The sequence below is a fragment of the Equus przewalskii genome, chromosome 32 (genome assembly GCF_037783145.1).
Source record: "Equus przewalskii isolate Varuska chromosome 32, EquPr2, whole genome shotgun sequence".
Classification (NCBI taxonomy): domain Eukaryota; kingdom Metazoa; phylum Chordata; class Mammalia; order Perissodactyla; family Equidae; genus Equus; species Equus przewalskii.
Window position 1 is genome coordinate 14,205,525 of NC_091862.1, and position 18,159 is coordinate 14,223,683.

The 18,159-nt window shown below is 36.2% G+C and overlaps 1 protein-coding gene across 5 annotated transcripts in view; it reads left to right on the forward strand.

Moving 5' to 3' along the window:
* Positions 1-18,159, forward strand: part of RGS17 (regulator of G protein signaling 17) — a 104,879-nt gene that overhangs the window by 26,578 nt on the left and 60,142 nt on the right. The gene's annotated exons all lie outside the window — the stretch shown is intronic.

Genomic DNA, 18,159 nt, shown 5'->3' on the forward strand with positions numbered 1-18,159 from the left:
AACTACAGATTCAATTATTAAGTGGATAGAATTTCCTTAAAAAAATGCATTTGGTATTCAATTTCAAAATCATTTATTAAACTGCAGCATTTTTCCAGAACACAAAGTAGAAATATTTAAAATTGTGAACATAGCAATACTGTTTCAGAAATGTTTCTCCTGCTTTATTCATATTGTATTCTTTTTGCTGCTTCTGTTTTTTATTTAAATATCTATCACATGGTGGCCAAGATATGCCTCCTTAGATTCCTTTTAATGGACTCTCCTTAATATCAAAAAGTATTTCATTATGAAACATAATGACTTTCTCTCTGTGCTATGCAGTATCTCTAAATAATTTGCCAGTGATTGAACAAAACTGAATTTCGTAAATACTGTCTACTCTCAGAGAATGTCACTTAAATTACTGTTTTCCCCAAATTATTTTACTAAAAAATATGATGATTACTAGTGGTCAGAATTATGGAGGCAGAAAGTCGAATGGTAGTTGCCAGGGGTATGGGGAAGGGGAGAATGAGGAGTTGTTTAATGAGCATGGAGTTCCAGTTTTACAGATGCAGAGTTCTGGAGGTGGATGGTGATGAGAGTAACACGTTATGAATGTATTTAATACTGCTGAGCTATACACTTAAAAATGCTTAGGATGGCAACTTCTATGTGTGTGTATTTTACCACCACAACAAAAAAATTTGGAAAAAAGTAAAGTTATAATAGTCACCTCAAAGTCTGTTCACCCTGGAAAAAGGTGCTAACATGAAATAAAAGTAGTTCAATGATATTTCACCAACATTTTATCAGAACTCCGTTGAAAACAATTCAAGAGCATAATACTCTAATTTCAACACTGTCATCATTAACTCAGTATATTTATTGACTGCCTGGTCTATGTCCACCTTATGCTTAGATCTTGGATGATAGTTTAATCAAAAAACATGCTATTTACCTCATTGATTTCCATACACAAAAATAAATAGCATAACCATAATGGATTAATAAAAATTATATGTATATTCTAAAAGAGTATGATGACTCTTTCAGAAATTCCCACAAAAACATACCAAACAAATATTAAATTCTTAATGGACACACCTGAGATTTTGCATTATTATTAGAATTCTTTTTTGGAGATAAATGTTTATTTATGAAGATTGTGTTAACCACAAAATTATACACATCTGTGAATTTGGTAATTATAAAAAAATATTAAAAATTGAACGACCTAATGGGGGCTGACTCCGTGGCTGGGTGGTTAACTTGCGCTCTGCTGCAGGTGGCCCAGTGTTTCGTTGGTTCGAATCCTGGGCGCGGACATGGCACTGCTCATCAAACCATGCTGAGGCAGCATCCCACATGCCACAAGTAGAAGGACCCACAACGAAGAATATGTAACTATGTACTAGGGGGCTTTGGGGAGAAAAAGGAAAAAATAAAATCTTTAAAAAAAAAAAATTGAACGACCTAATTCAAAAATGCTTTATAGAGCTTTCATTGATTAAAAAAAAAAAACCTAGATATTCTATTTGGGAGAAGATATAAAACCCCTCCACTGAAAATATATGCCTGTGTGTAGATGAGGAGGGAAAAAGAAAGAAAGTAGGCTGGAAAATTATTTTGAGACTTCTGTTTTTCTCCCATTGATTGCTTGTGTAATTTTCAAGTTATCAATATATCGAAAACATCTCAAAGAGCTATAAGAAAAAAAATCTGACAAAAAATTAGAAGTGTTAAGTTGAAGCTCATCTAGTCCTTGGTAACACAGAACCAGACTTCCTAAAGTGTTCAGTGCTCTGAATTTTCTATATTTGATTTTCAAAGAGAAGGTAGCATGATGAAAACATGGAAATTAAGTAGAGAAAGGCAGAGGACTAGAAGCTGTTCTTAATACAATAGGGTTTTTCTCCCTCTAGTCATCAACTTTAAGTTCATGTCACTTAGTTCAGTATACCTACCTTAAGTCATGGATGTGTGCAACATACTGTAGAAGAGTACATACTGAAAACCTCTCCCTTGATGATACCAGATCTAACACAATCATATTTATATAATGCACTTTCATGCACATTGTGACATTTGGGCCTGAGAACAACCCTGTAGGTACTAGAGGATTTTATCCCTATTTCATGGATAGAGAAACCAAGGCTCAGTAAACTAAGTGACTTTTCAAAGGTTACTCAGTGATTTAGTATAGGTAGGACTGGATCCCAAGTCTTCTGTCTCCAAGACCAATGATCTCTTCACTAGATCACTTTGAGGCTCCAGAAAGCTAAGTGGAAATTTGTTATATGTTTATACCCTTATCTACTAAGTCAAGACTGTGTTGAGTAGATGCCTTTCTGGGTGCCTCTTTTTTCTCGCTATCTCTGTGGAATCTGTAAAGCATATGTACCATTTACTCTACCTTTAGATTACCTTCCCCAAATGTGTCCCAGTATCCCCACCACTTGTCCCCTTGTTTACTCCTCATCCCTGGAGGAAGTCAAGGAATGATCAGGAGTTGGGTCCCTTGCCTGGTAGGTAATAAGCCCGTGGAAGATAAAGTGAGCTTTCTCCTAGTGGAGAAAAGAAAGATGAACGAAACCAATACTAGAGTCACACGTGCTTCATTGACTTGGAAAAAGGATCACCATATTGAGTATCAGTGAGAAGACATCCCTGAAGAACGGTGAGTTTCAGAGATACAGAAAGAGTCAGGTCAGATTACCCTGATAATCTAAAATGCAGTTGATCTGTCTGTAGATAGCTTGAATGTACCATAAAAATATCCATTGTTGAATGATATCAACCCAAAATCTGGACTCAAATAAGACACTATATATGCAATATTTTAAAAAAAAATCTTTTTTAAATGTTTCAAGTACGTAGTAGCCGGTTCTAAGACTAATTAATTACTGCTGATAATAACATTTCCTAAGTAACATCTTCATATTTCTGGGTTTCCTCAAGTTATTTGTAGTCATTGGTAGGACTCTCTCCTGAACACAGGACAGTGAAAATTTAGAACTCTGAAGCTTTGATAATGTCATGAGTTAGTCAGTCCATTTTCCCCCTTTTACTAGTTTTCAAATGAAAGCAAATCATAGAGGGAAATTGAAATCATACTGCTTCTGTAATGCTTTGTCCCTCAGGGGGTACTTGGACTAAAAGGAATGCACAAAAGCAAAATGCCTTTCAGGTACAAGTTATATGAGTCATCAGATGCTATTTGTATAATTCCCAAACATTCATAAGCTAAATTGTACCAGGATAATTTGTGAGCAATGTTCTGACCTCTAGCATTTCCAAGTCTCACTTGACTTTGTAGCTTAGAGGTTTTTTTTTTTTTTTTAAGTGGACTGTGTCACTTTAATTTTGTGATATCCCAACCTCATTCTGCTCCAAGCCATGTATAATTGTACATTTTTTATTCAAAAGGCAGAATGAGTAAAGATGGGTTTGGAGGTGGGTGAAGACAAGAAGCGCTCTATGACAAAACAACCAAAATAATGCAGTGTTACTTTAGAATACTTATGGCAAAATACTGTAGTTTCTGAGATCTCAGTAAAACAGATACTGATAAAAAATTTCAGTGTCAAAAGCCAAACAGCAAGAACACTTTTGACTGTCCTAAAGAAATGTTACCTAAGTCTTCAACTGCCACCATAAAAATCATGAAGTTAAAATTGCACCTTAGTGTTTAGATATATCAACAAAACAGCATTTTCTTCAGAAAAAGAAGAATTATCCAAAGTGGACAATCACATACCTTGTAAAATTCTAACACAGCACTTACTTACCTAGGTGGGTTAAAAGATGAATCGTGTCTAGATTTTTTTTTTAATAAAAAAATACGAAAAGTAAGTCCAGTAATCTTTTGAAAACTTTTTAATGATTGGCTTAAATTAAGATTTTCATGTAGTAGTAAATATCAGTCTTGGGATATTTCCAACTGAATCTGGACATTGTATTTCCACTAATTTCCCTAATGCATTCTTTCCTTTTAACCTAAAAAGCTCATGGCTTGATCTAAAAATGTGTCTTGTCCGATACTGATTGAAAATTGATATTTATTTTTTTAATTTCCTAAAATTTATAGAATATTATTCAGTGGAAAAAGTATTTTGAAGCAAAGTATTCGTATTAGAATCTTTATACTTAAATTATGGATTTTTTTTTTCGAAGATTGGCTCTGAGCTAACATCTGTTGCCAATCTTCCTCTTTTTTTTTCTCCCCAAAGCCCCAGTACATAGTTGTATATCCTAGTTGTAAGTCCTTCTAGTTCTTCTATGTGGGATGCCATCACAGTGTGGCTTGATGAGCGGTGTATAGGTCTGTGCCTGGGATCCGAACTGCTGAACCCCAGGCTGCCAAAGCAGAGCGTGCGAATTTAACTGCTACACCACCAGGCTGGCCCCTAAATTATGGATTTTAAGTGTTGTATCTTTGCATAATATGTAATTATGGGACTATTAGCTCAAGAACCATTAGTGAAGATATTTCCTTAAAATATTCATAGATTTACACTTGACAAAATTATATGAGACAGTTCTCCAAACTAGCCATTTTTGTCACGTTCAAGAGTGGAATTCAGTATACCTCAGTACCTCAGTGGAACACGTTTTAGAATCAGTTCTGCTTTTAGATGTTTGTATTCACAGGCAGCAGCAACATGTGAATATCATTTTACAGTGAGATTAGTTAGTCGGAATCTATCCCAGATTCATGCTGTTTCTAAACCAAACTCTTTTTTCCTCATAACTTTCTGATCTATAGAATTAGGTAATTATAAATGCTAAAATTTTATTTCAAATATTTAAAAATGTTTAAATTATTTAGTCTTTCTAGATACTTTCATCCTTGCCTAAATCATTGATTTATTATTTTGTTCATTGTTAAATGGTCTTATTTTGGGCCTTAGCAACAAGGGGGTGAAATGTGTATTTTTACCTCTAGCTATTGTAGAAGTGAACACCCTTAATTATGAAGTTATCAGCATCCCAATTTTTCATTTTCCATAAACTGATAAGAATTTTTCTTTTACCTACATTGATTTGTTTGTCTGACACTATAGACCAAATAACATTTATGAAAAATAAAATTTAAACTGGGAATAATAAATGATTATTCTGAAAACTTCATGTACTGTTCAATCCTTAAGTTAATCAAAGAGAAGTAGGTCAAAAGTAATATGGTGCTACCAGGAGATCATCTGTTAAAGATTATATGGACTATATGTTAATGTCTGGAAAGTGTTTATTAACACTTTACCTCTTACTTGGAAAAAAGGTTTTTTAACACATTTAATAGACTCAGCCAGAACATATTGACCAGCATGCTATAAAAATTCTAAAATGAACTTTTAAATTATATATAATATATATGTGTGTTATAAAAAAAACCTGAAAGAATAATCTTTCTCTTTCCTCTACTCATCAGCTAAAATATTTGATTTTTTTCTTGAGAAGACTATAAAATGAGTGGACAGTGGAATCAAAAAACAAACCCAATCAGATCGTTAATGTGGTTAATTGCCCTTGATAAAGTAGATTGTGTAATCTCCATATCAATTTCAGAACCACACTTTTTGTAAACATATACTCAGATTTTCTAAATAGCCCTTTTTAACACACCAAGTACTATGCCTTCTTGATATGTTCATGGCAGAAGCAGCATTTACCAAATGACTGAACCACTTCCTAACGGCCCTTTCAACTACTTAATTGATAGTATTACAGTTAGTTTAGATTCATGGTTTTCAGTTTTATTAAAAATTGACTTTCTGTTTCTAGATAAAATCTTATTTAGAATTCTAATTTCAAGAATATAAATGTATTTTGCTGATTGGATTCAATTGGAAAACTGAGCACATAAATTTATTTCTGCCTACCCAGACTCCTTAATAAGTAAATAAATATATGTATGTGCGTTTAAATATAAGTATGTATTTATGATACCTCCTTAACAATAATGAAGGAGGGAAAAAGAGAGTACCATTGGCCATTCAGAGATTTTGAAGCATTCCTGAAAGTAACAAGACAAGAGGAAACCACAGTCAGAACAGTGTCTGAGAAAATTCTTTTGCAGGTGGGAGCAGCTCTAGAGATTCTGGAAACACAGAGTCACAAAATACGCAGGGTAGGATGTGTTTCTGGGAAAGCCATTAGGTGAGCAATTGCAATTGCATTTGGAACAGTAGCGTTGTTATTCATTCCTTTTCCTCTTATGATAATCTGTGGGCAGCTGCAGTGTTTACCCCAGGCTAACGTACCAAATATGGCTTAAAAAAACATTGGTGCTATCCCAGATGGCTTGTAATCTGAAATATAAATGGGTAGGCCACATACTCCAAAGATAAGCTACCTGCACACCTTACCCCCAGCATGCCACACTCTGCACCCACAGTCACCAGAAGCATCCGCAGAGGCAAACAGGTAGTCACAGAAACCAGGATGAGTAGACAGCCAAGGAAGACCAAGAAAGAAGTATATCATGAAAGAAATGCAGTAATGCCAACCAATTAAAGAACTGACACCTGAGAAAACAAAATAGAAACTTTAACATAAGAATGATGACTTCCTGGGGCTGGCCCCGTGGCCGAGTGGTTGGGTTCGCGCGCTCCGCTGCAGGCGGCCCAGTGTTTCGTTGGTTCGAATCCTGGGCGCGGACATGGCACTGCTCATCAAGCCACGCTGAGGCAGCGTCCCACATGCCACAACTAGAAGGACCCACAACAAAGAATATACAACTATGTACTGGGGGGCTTTGGGGAGAAAAAGGAAAAATAAAATCTTTAAAAAAAAAAAAAAGAATGATGACTTCCTCAGAGTTTGTATAAGATATAAAATAAAAATAAACATAAAAAGGAAACATATTGGAAACAAAAAGCATTTTAAGAAGAAAAATGTAGTTTATTAATTTCAGGTTATGCATTTATTTGTAAACTAAGAATAATAGGTTGGGTTTAATGCATATGAAATGTTTAATCAGAGTAACAAAACATCCAGTTTTGTATCATACTGAACATCTGTTGTTACACAACAGATTACTCCAAAACGTAGTAGTGAAACTAACAAATATTATCTCTCAGTTTCTGTGGGTCAGAAATCTGGGCACAGTTTATCCGAGTGCTTTGGCTTACAGTCTCTCACAAGGCTACAATCAGAGGTGAGCTGGGGCTTCAGTCACCTCAGGGCTCAGCTGGGGAAAAATCTACTTCCAAACTCACTCATGTGGGTATTGGCAGGAGTCCTCTAGTCTTCTCTGGCTGTTAGTTGGAGACGACAGTTCCTTGCCCAAAATGGCAGAGTGAGGGATGTGAGAGAGAAGGAGAGAGGGGCCAGCGCAAGGCACAATCTTTTTATAACCTAACCTCAGAAGTGACATCCCATCAGTTTTGCTACATTCTATTCCTTAATGGTGGGTGAGTCAGTAAGTCCAATTCATATTCAAGAGGAGAGGATTACACACTTGTGTGACCACGGGAAGGCAGGGATCAAAGGGAGCTATCTCAAGGTTCTCAAAGTCTGCTCCCATTACACCATCAACTCAAATCCCAGAATCTCTTTCTCTAACTCAGATCGAGGTGTGGTGCTTCTTAGGCATAGTTCCTTAATCAGAGCTCATTGAGTACCTTTCTCTCCATCTGTAGACTGAAGAGACAGGTTACTTGTCTCCTGTACACCCAGCATACAATAGTGGGACAGGCAAAAAATAACTGCCATAGACGTTTCTCTTCAAATAGGATGGAAATGGGAAACTTAAAAAAGTCACTGCTCCCTAGAAATTCTGCAGTCCAGCTGGGAAAATGTTGGAAGTTCTTGATTAGGTCTCAAGGCCTAGGATTAATTCTCCATGGCTCTCAGCTCTGTCTGAGTCATCTTTCCTTTCTTTTGAAAGGTAGCGTGTGTCTGCAGCTGAGTAGTATGTGCACATGTTTGCATTTATAGAAGACCAGAAGATATGTGTCTGTACGTGTGTGTATGTATGTATATATATACACACACATGTTAAGATTTGTTTGGAATATTAGGTTATGGAATATTTTTATCATTGTGAATATCTGCGTTTTCTAAATTTTCTGCAATAAATATTTTCAGCTTTTGTAACAGACACAAAGAAACCCTTTTTTAAGAATGGGGGAAAATATAAATACCAAAAGAGAATCTAATGAACTTTGTGATTTATGCTATCAGATCACAAGACACAACATGTATAAATCACATTGCCAATTTATTAATTCATATTATGAAATATTACTGCTAGCATTCTTTCCCTGTAATGATGTGAAAACTAAGTCATAATGAGAAGTGAACATTGACTCAAAGCAAGAGAGAAAATATATGACTAGTGTCCTCATGCTATCGGTTGATAAATGTTTCCACTGTGGAATGATTGGTTGTATTGAGTCAGTTTGTCAAGCCATACATTTACTTGAGCTGGGCTGGTTTTGCCTTTAAATCTACTTTTTCGGTGTGAAGAGTCCATCTCCCTTCTGTTATCACAGTTTTCTCACAGAATACAATTCAGTAGCTTAGATTTCAGTCTTTTAAAATATAATTGCACTTGTGTGATGTCTGCTAAACCACTTTATCCTCACATTTACAAAAAAATTGGGAAGTCATTCTCACAAATGGCGAATGCCTTTACATTTGAATTCTCACTAATTTTACTCTCAGAGTTCTGAGTTGCTTTATTGTTGACTCTCATGGACTGACTAAAAATATTTTGGTTGAACTTCCTTAATTCCTTTTTAAAGATTGACTCACTTAGACGTTGATAGGCTTTTCTTCCTTTATAAATCTAGCCACTGTTACCTACCATCTTTATTTGCAGAGTGCACTACAAAAAGAAAGTGTATAAAAGCAAAATGGATGGTTGATTACTGAAAATTTTAGTGTTACTTTAGACCAGTCTGTCCAGTGGAACTCTTTGTGATGGAAATGTTGCACTGTCCAATGCACTAACCATGAGCTACTTGAAATGTGACTGAGGAGCTCAATTTTTGATAGTATTTTATTTTAATTAATTTAAGTTTAAGTAGCCACGTGTGGCTTGTTGCTCCCATATTGGACAGCTGAGAGGACTATTAAGATGGAAAGAACCGTAGAATTTGCTCAATCACGCTTCCAGGTAATGTCATGAATTAACTCATCCTAAAGCATTGAGAAACAGTTAGTGATTAAGAGCACAGGCTTTCAGGCCAGATTCCTGGGTTCACATCAGACATCTGATATGTTTAGTCTAAAGCAAGTTATGTTATTAACCTCTCTGTAATTTAGTTTCCTCCTTTATACAATGGAGTCAAATAATAGTGCCTACCTCTCAGGGTGTTTGTGACAACTAAACAGTTTAGCATATTCAGTGTGCTTAGAATATTGCTTGCTGCCATTAGCAGTGGTAATAAGAATGCTTAAGCATTCTGAACTGAATAGAGAGAACCTATTCTGAAGGGACATTTTAGGAGTTCGGGTTTCCTTCAGGGTAGCTATAAATATGTTATCCATCACAGTGATTGTGGCATTGCTTCTTCCTCTAGAAATCTTTAAAAACAGGATTCACAATTTCTTTTCAGCATAATTGATGTGCAGGCTGATTTATAAAGTGAGAAATGAAATCAGTGACCACTGGTGTTCTGTTTTACCCTAGTGATTCAATAGTAATCTTTCTCATGCTTAGAATTAACTTTCAGATAGCCTGTGAATTATAGAATATATTTTAAAGCACTATATCCAAATTTATCATTAGTTCTGAAAATCAATTCACATTGAGTATGATGAATCATAGCATCATGCCATCCTGTATTTTTTTTTTAAGTATTGTCATTTTCTTCAGTTTGGAAAAAAAGCAAACAAACAGGATGTGATTACCATGGTGCATTTGGTGATTAAATCACCAATTCTTGAAGCAATTATTTTAGTAGTGGTGAGGAATAACTGAAGCCCATGAGTTGGTAGGGATGTAATTATCCTTCAAGGGTTTGTTTCTCTCAAACACAGGAGAACATGGATCGCAAGAACTCTGCTGAATTATCAAACAATACAATTGCTCGCGTTAAAGGATAGCTCACTTCGTCTACACTCTGTTTTCCTATGTGAATCCCTTTAAATAAAGTCAGGTCAACTTTCACAGAAGCACATCATGCTCGTACTTGCAGAGTGGGTCTGTGTGCTTTGTTTTCAAAAGGTCATTCTCTTGGGCACTTATTTGATTTTGTTAAGAAAAAAAATGTAAGAGTAATGAAATAAATGGGCTATGAAACTCCAACATAATATTTACTAATGCCTTTCATAGGTACAGAGAAAAGCAGACATTTTGTGAGTGATTTTTCTTTCAATTAGAACGGTCTTCCTCAAAGCATAATGTGTGGGCTAATGCTCCTGTGTGAGCGGAGAGTTCCTGATCAGTCACAGAATATAAATCAATGCAGTGCGTCCCTTATTCTTTTGCAAGCCCCGTATCTCAATGTGGATCAGTAATAAACAGATGAAAACTTTGGGAAGCACTGAGCTGGATTATTGTAGGTCCAATCAGCCCTGTAGCCTGCCCTCTGTCCGTTTTATGATGTAGGTGTCTAGTCTTGACTCTGCTGCTCATTGCTGTATGATCCTCATAGCATTCACTTAGCCATTTTGTATCTTGGTCTTCTCCTCTGTATGAAAAGGATGTGGCACCTGAGAATCCCTGAGGTCCTTTTCAGAGCTATAATTCAAATCTGTGCAAGGATTGAGTATAGGTATAGTCGTGGCTAGCAACAGAGAAAAGGCCAAGTAAATTAGGTCATTTAAATATATTCTATTAAAGTAACTGTGAATATTGTGTAAGGTAGAAACATGATTATGATAAGCAAAACAAACAGCATGCCCTATACTATTTGCATATATACCCTATTACTACTATGTAAAAATACATATACAAAAAAACTGAGCATAAATTTAACAAAACACAATTTTAAAAGCATTATGAAACTATGAGTCCTGTGCATTGCCTTTTTCTTTCTCTGTTATCTAAATTTTTATAACATGGTTATATTGTTCACAAATATAAATGAAGAAATACAATGCAAGAAATATAAATGATGCATACAAATGCATTAAGTTAAACATAATACACCAGTGATTTTGAGTCTTTTTCTCTATACCTTAATGAATGTAACTGCTCTATTTTCACCATTTGGAATTTTCTATGCCCTTTCTCAGTTCCTTCTTTATGCACTAGTTAAAGCTCTTCTAGAGCAAATATTTGTATACTTCCAGCCACTCTGGAGTAAAAGAAGCTGCCCACTGGACAGTACCTACATAACCTTCTATTACATTAAAGGAGGCACAGCTCCTCCTGGCTAGGGCAGTTTGATTTGCATTTCCCTATAATTAGTGATGTTGAACATCTTTTCATGTGCCTGTTGTCCATCTATATATCTTCTTTGGAAAAATGTCTGTTCATATCCTTGGCGCATTTTTTGATTGAGTTGTTTGTTTTGTTGTTGAGTTTTATGAGTTCTGTATATATTTTGGAGATTAACCCCTTGTCAGATATATGATTGGCAAATATTTTCTCCAAGTTGGTAGGTTGTCTTTTTGTTTTGTTCGTGGTTTCCTTTACCTTGCAGAAGCTTTTTACTCTGATATAATCCCATTTGTTTATTTTTTTCTTTTGTTTCCCTCACTTGAGTAGACGTGGTATTCAAAAAGATGCTGCTAAGACCGACGTCAGAGTGTACTACCTGTGTTTTTTTCAAGGAGTTTTATGGTTTCAGGGCTTACATTCACATCTTTAATCCATTTTGAGTTAACTGTTGTGTATAGTGTAAGATAAGGGTCTACTTTCATTCTTTTGCATGTGGCTGTTCAGTTTTCCCAACACCATTTATTGAAGGGACTTTCCTTCCTCCATTATACATTCTTGGAGTCTCCTTTGTCAAAGATTAACTGTCCAAAGATGTGTGGTTTTATATCTGGGCTTTCAATTCTGTTCTGTTGATCTGTGTGTCTGTTTTTGTGCCAGTACCATGCTGTTTTGATTACTATAGCTTTATAATCTATTTTGAAGTCAGGGATTGTGATGCCTCCAGCTTTGCTCTTTTTTCTCAGTATTGCTTTTGTTATTCAGTCTTTTGTTGTTCCATATAAATTTTAGGATTCTTTGTTCTATTTTGGTGAAGAATGTCATTGGGATCCTGATTGGGATTGCATTGAATCTGTAGATTGCTTTATGTAATATCGACATTTTAACTATCTTTATTCTTCCAATCCATGACCATGGAATATCTTTTCATTTCTTTATGTCTTCTTTAATTTCTTGCAATAATGTTGTATAGGTCTCTCACCTCCTTCGTTAAGTTTATTCCTAGATATTTTATTATTTTTGTTGCTATTGTAAATGGGATTGTATTCTTGATTTCTCTTTTTGCTGGTTCGTTATTAGTGTATAGAAGTGCAACTCATTTTTTTGGATTAATTTTGTACCCTGAAACTTTGCTGTAGTTGTTGATTATTTGTAATAGTTTTCTCATGGATTCTTTAGGGTTTTCTATATATAGAATCATGTTATCTGCAAACAGTGAGTTTCACTTCTTTGTTGCCAATGTGGATACCTTTTGTTTCTTTTTCCTGCCTAATTGCTGTGGCCAAAACCTCTAGTACTATGTTAAATAAGAGTGGACACTCTTGTCTTGTTCCTGTCTCAGAGGGATGGCTTTCAATTTTTCACCATTGAGTATCATGTTGGCTGTGGGTTTGTCATATATGGCCTTTATTATATTTAGGTAATTTCCTTCTATACACATTTTATTGAGAGTTTTTATCATAAATGGATGTTGGATCTTGTAAAATGCTTTAGCTGCATCTATTGAGATGATCATGTGATTTTTACTCCTCATTTTGTTAATGTGGTGTATCGCATGGGTTGATGTGCAGATGTTGAACCATCCCTGCATCCCTTGTATAAATCCCAATTAATCATAGCGTATGATCCTTTTAATGTATTGCTCTATTTACTTTGCTAATATTTTGTTGATGGTTTTTGAAACTATGTTAATCAGGGATATTGGCCTATAATTTTTCTTCTTTGTGTTGTCCTTTTCTGGTTTTGGTATCACGGTGATGTTGCCCTCATAGAATGAGTTAGGAAGCATTCTGTCTTCTTCAGTTTTTTGGAATGGTTTGAGAAGGATAGGTATTAAATCTTCTTTGAAGGTTTTGTAGAATTCTCCAGAGAAGCCCTCTGGTCCTGGACTTTTGTTTTTTGGGAGGTTTTTGATTACTGTTTCAATTTCTTTACTTGTGACTGCCTGTTCAGATCCTCTGTTTCTTATGGATTCAGTTTTGGGAGGATCCTCTCTTTCTTCTGGATTCAGTTTTGGGAGGTTGTATGAATCCAAGAATTTATCCATTTCTTCTAGATTTTCCAATTTGTTGGCATATAGTTTTTCGTAGTCTCTTATAATCCTTTGTATTGCTGTGATATTCATTGTAATTTCTCCTGTTTCATTTATAATTTTATTGATTTGAGCCTTCTCTTTTTTTTTTTAGTGAGCCTGGCTAAGGGTTTGTCCATTTTTTTTTTATCTTCTCAAAGAACCAGCTCTTAGTTTCATTGATCCTTTCTACTGTTATTTTAGTTTCTATTTCATTTATTTCTGCTCTAATTTTTATTTCCCTCCTTCTGCTGACTTTGGGCTTTGTTTGTTCTTCTTTTTCTTGTTCTGTTAGGTATAATTTAAGATTACTTATTTGAGATTATTCTTGTTTGTTGAGGTGGGCCTGTATTGCTATAAATTTCCCTTCTAGAACCGGTTTTGCTGCATTCCATAAGAGTTGATGTTGTATTTTCATTTCATTTGTCTCCAGGTATTTTTTATTTCTCCTTTAAATTCTTCATTGATCCAATTGTTGTTCAGTAGCATGTTGTTTAGTCTCCACATATTAGTGGCTTTCTTGGCTTTTTTCTTGTGGTTCATTTCCAGTTTCATTGCATTGTGGTTGGAAAAGACGCTTGATATGATTTCAATCTTCTTAAATTTATTGAGGCTTGCCTTGTTTCACAACATATGATCTATATTTGAGAATGTTCCACGTGCACTTCAGAAGAATGTGTATTCTGCTGGTTTTGGATGGAATGTACTATCTATACCTATTAAGTCCATCTGTTCTAGCATTTCATTTAAGGCCACTGTTTCCTTATTGACTTTCTGTTGGGATGATTTATCCATTGATGTAAGTGGGGTGTTGAGGTCCCCTACTATTATTCTGTTGCTGTCAATTTCTCCTTTTAGGTCTATTAGTAGTTGCTTTATATACTTTGGTGCTTCTCTGTTAGGTGCACAGATATTCATAAGTGTTATGTCCTCTTGTTGGAATGTCCCTTTTATCATTATATACTTCCCCTCTTTGTCTCTCATTATCCTTTTTATCTTGAAGTCTGCTTTGTCTCATAAGTATGGCAGCACCTGCTTTCTTTTGTTTGCCACTTGCTTGGAGTATCATCTTCCATCCCATCATTGTGAGCCTGTGTTTATCTTTAGAGCTAAGATGTGTTTCCTGAAGGCAGCATATTGTCGGGTCTTGTTTTTTAATCCATCTATCCACTCTGTGTCTTTTGATTGCAGAATTCAATCCATTTACATTTAGAGTGATTTTTGATATATGAAGGCTTAATATGCCTTTTTATCTCTTGTTTTCCAGTTGTTCTATATCTCCATTGTTTCACATCCCTTGTATTTCTGACAGCCATTTCAGTTTTGTGGTTTTCTGTGATGTTTTTCTCTTTATTTATGATTTGTGGCTGTATTCTGACTCTTTATTTAGTGGTTACCATGAAGTTTGTATAAAAGATCTCATAGATGAGGCAGTCCACTTTCTGATAGGCTCTTATCTCATTAGCCTAAGCAGGTTCCATCCCTTTCCTCTTCCCTTTCTGAGTTATTGTTGTCATAAATTCTTCTTTCTTGTGTTGTTTGTGACTAAATTGAAGGGTTTATAGTTATTTTTGATGCTTTCCTTCCCTTTATATTTTATGTTATAATGAAGTGTTTGGTAACCTGTTCTGATAGAGAGCTGCAATTTTCTGATTTTGTCTGTGTATTTATCTCCTTGCTCTAAGCTCTGTAAACCTTTGCCTTTTTGTTTCAGGTAGGAGGGCTTCCTTCATCATTTCTTGTAAGGGAGGCCTAATGGGGATGAATTCCCTCAGCCTCTGTCTGTCTGGGAAAGCTTTTATTTCTCCATCATATCTGATGGATAGTTTCACTGGTTAGAGTATTCTTGGCTGAAGGTTTTTGTCTTTCAGTATTTCGAATCTATCATTCCATTCTCTCCTAGCCTTTAAAGTTTCTGCTGAGAGATCTGCTGAAAGCCTGATGGTGGTTCCTTTGTGGGTTATTTTCTTCATCTCTTGTTACCCTTAATATTTTTCTGTCATTGACTTTTGCCAGTTTTAATGTTATATACCTTGGAGAAGGTCTTTTTGCATTGTTGTAATCGGGAGTTCTGTTGGCTTCATTTTCCTGTAAGTCCAGTGTCTTCCCCAGGTTTGAGAAGTTCTCAGCTATTATTTCTTTGAGTAAGCTCTCTGCTCCTTTCTCTCTCTTTTCTCCTTCTTGAATACCTATAATCCTTACGTTGCTTTTCCTAATTGAGTAGGATATTTCTCAAAGAATGTCTTCATTTTTTATAAATCCTAGTTCTCTCTTATTCTCTACTCGAAGCATTTCTATATTTCTGTCCTCTACTTCACTAATTCTGTCCTCTGTAACATCAACTCTATTTTTTATGGTTTCTAGATTATTTTTTTATCTCATTAATTGTATTCTTCATATCCAGAATTTGTTTTTTTTAGAGTTTCAGTCTCTTTGTTGAAGTATTGCTTCTCGTTATTAATTTTGTTCCTGAGCTCACTGAACTGTCTTTCCAAGATTTCTTGTAATTCATTGAATTTCTTTTTGACAATTATTTTGAATTTTCTCTCACTTATATTGTAAATTTCTGTGACTTCAGGATTGGTTTCTGGAGACTTGTCATTTTCCTTCTGCTCTGAAGTATTACTGTAGTTCTTCATGTTTTTTTTTTGATGTAGTGATCTTTTGCTGGTGCATTTGTGGTAGTATCAGGTTGTATATTCCACCTTCAATCACTAGGGGTGAGTAGGAGCTGTGTTTTCTGGTTCCACCCTATCTACTGGAAGTTGTGTGGGCAGGACTACTCTGCCTTTGCCTGGGCTGGCTGCAGCTGCTCTGCAGACTGTGCTCACATGGGCAGGGCCTCTGTGCTGGGCAGGCTGGTCGGGCACTGTAGAGAAGCCCTCTGTGGTCCACAGGGGACTGGCTGAGCTGCTGTGTGCTAGGCAGGATGGGCACTCATGCAGGGATTGAGCCGCCAGTTGGTGGGTCCCATGGGTTGCTGTGCTCTGCAGGTGGGGGTGCCTTCTGAGTGGGCAGGGGGCCTTCTCACCTGTGCTCAGTGGGTAGGTGCCTTCATGGGGGCTGAGCCACCACCACTCAATGTAGAGCATTCACACCAGTGGGCCACTGCAGCACACTGGATGATCCCACAGGTAGGTGATCACACAGGCTGGGCTGCAACTCTGAGAGCACTTGTGCAGCCTGGGCTGTCCCCACCTCCTCTTATAGTCACACTAGCTGCTGTGTGAGGATCCATGACCTGCCTTACTGCCACTGGTGAGGGGGAGGGGTACACTCACCTACTTCCACTGCCTCCCAGGGATCCAATCCTATCACCTTCAGGTGTATAGTTGCATTGATGTCTCAGAAGTCCTGTTGTGCTGGGCAGGAAATCCTCTCCTGGTTAATGAATGTCTATTTAGTTGTAACTTTAATGGGAGCAACTAAGGGAACAACTCACTTCACCATGATGCTGACATCACCACCTCCCAAACTTTTTGACAGAGTTGTTTAAGTTTGCTGGCTTCTGTTCCCTACCTCTCCTTGTGTCTCACACCCCCAATCAGTCTAACGTCCTATGACTATATTAAAACGCCCCATCCTCTGGTTGGCACTGACTTCCATTTAGTTAACTCCAATACATTTTCTTGATTTCTATGTCAATCAGATATAGAATATGCTCTAAATAAAACAGAAAACAGACTTTCTAAGGGCTTTTAGGTAGCTCGCAGATTTCTAAGAGGGTCAGGGAGACTGGCTCTGTTGCTAAGCAGTCAGGAACAGGGCCCAATGGGGAAGCTGTAGAGAAAACACCACTGCTACTTCTGTTCAGCATTGATAAAGCTCCAGGCTGGGTGATGGAAGCTCTGCTACTCCCATCCAAGCCCTTCTACCACCTGCTTGCCAGAAGACCAGTTATCTCCAATGTGGCCATCTCCTCCCTCTGCTAAATAAATGACCTAGTCATTCATCCAACTTCCAACAAGTTATTAATCACCGCATTCTGACAACCCAAGATCACACATCATACCTGAATGCTATGTATCAATACTGCCAACATTCCTATTTCATGATAATGAAGTTTATAATATTTTCAGTATTTGTGCATGTGTGTGTGTATATGTATGTGTCCTCAAAAATAAATCCTTTATCTGGAAAGCTACATTAACGTTTTTAATATGGTAAAACTAACATTGTCTCTTCAAGGTAAGCACACCATTTTATAGTTTTCAGCATCAATATATTAAAGCAATTTTAACTGATAATCTTGGATTTTTCTTTGTTAAACTATGGCTCTTTTGGTTTAATTTAATTCATGTTCTAACAGTTCTTACATTTCAATTCCAAGATCAAGCCATGAAGTGACATTTACTGATTCTGTTTCTTGTTTGTTTCTTCTTCTCTTTTCCCTCATCAATATTGTTCAAGAATTAATGAATTGTGTCCATTAAAGATTAGTACTAATGACCTTATTTCCATAAAAACAGACTCACCACTCTGCCAGCTTGTCCTGAAAACTTGCCTGTGGAAATGATCCATTAGTTAAAAATTTAAAATAAATTAGAAATGTTTGTCTCCCATAAATCTGGCCATGGCATAGATGTTAATCTGTCTCAGCATTTTCCCAAAGAGAATTTTTTTGAAAATCTGTGATGGCAGCTGTAATAACTATTTGTTAATCTATTCCCTAAAAACTATTGAAGAAAACTAACTTTCTTACTCTTGTGATGTATTCTTTGTAAATGAGACACAAATGTTTTCTTACCATTGGAATTCAGACACATACTTA